Here is a 1,286-nt window from a genome sequence, read left to right on the forward strand (position 1 = left end):
CCCCCCCCCCCGTCTCTTGACTGCCCCCTCCAAAACCTCCCTGCCCCTTCTTCGACCCCCTGACCCCCTTGTTGTTGGCCTTCGCCTAACATCTCTGTGAACTTGCTCGGGAACGGCCTGAGCTGTTCCTCCCGTCCCAGCACGGTGGGCAGCAGTGGAGGAGGAGCGGCGGAGGAGCTCCAGACTGCCGGAGGCGATCTGCGAATGCAGGGAGGGAGGGAGGGAGTGATCTCTGCTGCAGGGGAAGCGGAGGACGGGCTCTCTCTGGCTGTCGGAGCCCCATGTAAGTGGCACCATCCGGCCAGCTGCCCTGTTAGCCGCGCGCGCTCTGCATGGGGGGGAAGTCCGGACATTTACAAATTCCCCCCATGCTATTTTTAGCTCAAAAAGCCGGACATGTCTGGGGGAAGCCGGACGCATGGTAACCCTATAAGGCCTACTGCACAGAACTGCAGCAGCAGAAGGATGCAGGAAAAGGCCCGCCTGACTAGGGCAAAGAGTTGCAGCTGCTGACGGATGCATTCATGCAAAAATCTGAAGGCCTCATGCAAACACCTGCAGCAGGAGATGGATGCAGGCAAAAGTCTGCAGGCCTAGTGCAAACACCCGCAGCAGCCGAGAGATGCAGAAAAAGCCCTGCATGCCTAGCGCGCCAGGAGCTGTACCCGCAGCGATGGCATAGATTTCCAGTGCAAAAAGCTGTTACCAGCATCAGGCATTCAGGGGGCAGTCCCCTTGCAACCAGAGCTGCAGAAGCCTGCGCAGTACCACCGCCCCCCAGCAGGGGTCGATGGCGCCCGGCCTTGGTTGCGGGACTTTCTAGCCACGCTGGGGAGGCTCTATGGAAGGGATGGGCGGCCTGGTGGGCCGCGCATGCGCACTCCAACGCCCGGGGGGGACCGCCCCTGTAGCAGCATGGAACCCGCCTTCCGCCCCCACCCCTGAGCCCAGGTAACGGGGGTGCGACGCGCGCGCGCCCAGGAGCCCCTCAGCGGGGGCGAGGCGAGGCTCGGCTCGGCTCGGCTCGGCTCCTCTGTCCCGGGGGGCGGGGCCCTGCCCCCCCCGGAACATGGGCTGCCCCTTGGGGGGGGCTGTGTCCCGGGGAGGGGCGAATGGGGGTGTCTCTGCCCCCTGGCGGTGATGGGGTCGAGGGGGGGCTGTGCCCCCGGGAAAGGGGGCGTGGAAGGTGTGGCGACGCTCTGCCTCCCAGAGGGGGAGGAGTATGGGGGAGGGGCTTAATAGCTTGGGGGGGGGGCTGGTGGGATTTCTCTGCCCCCTAGAGGGGA

General features: G+C 65.4%; 1 protein-coding gene across 2 annotated transcripts in view; it reads left to right on the forward strand.

Moving 5' to 3' along the window:
* The first annotated feature begins 863 nt into the window (after window positions 1-863).
* MEST overlaps window positions 864-1,286 on the forward strand; it is a 30,286-nt gene continuing 29,863 nt past the window's right edge. Inside the window, exon 1 of one of the 2 annotated variants that reach the window (XM_034763997.1) lies at window positions 864-951. The gene's annotated coding sequence lies outside the window, so the exon portion shown is untranslated. The remainder of the gene's footprint in view (window positions 952-1,286) is intronic. The other variant, XM_034764006.1, reaches the window with a different exon arrangement.

The sequence above is a fragment of the Trachemys scripta genome, chromosome 1 (assembly GCF_013100865.1).
Source record: "Trachemys scripta elegans isolate TJP31775 chromosome 1, CAS_Tse_1.0, whole genome shotgun sequence".
In the NCBI taxonomy this organism is placed as follows: Eukaryota; Metazoa; Chordata; order Testudines; family Emydidae; genus Trachemys; species Trachemys scripta.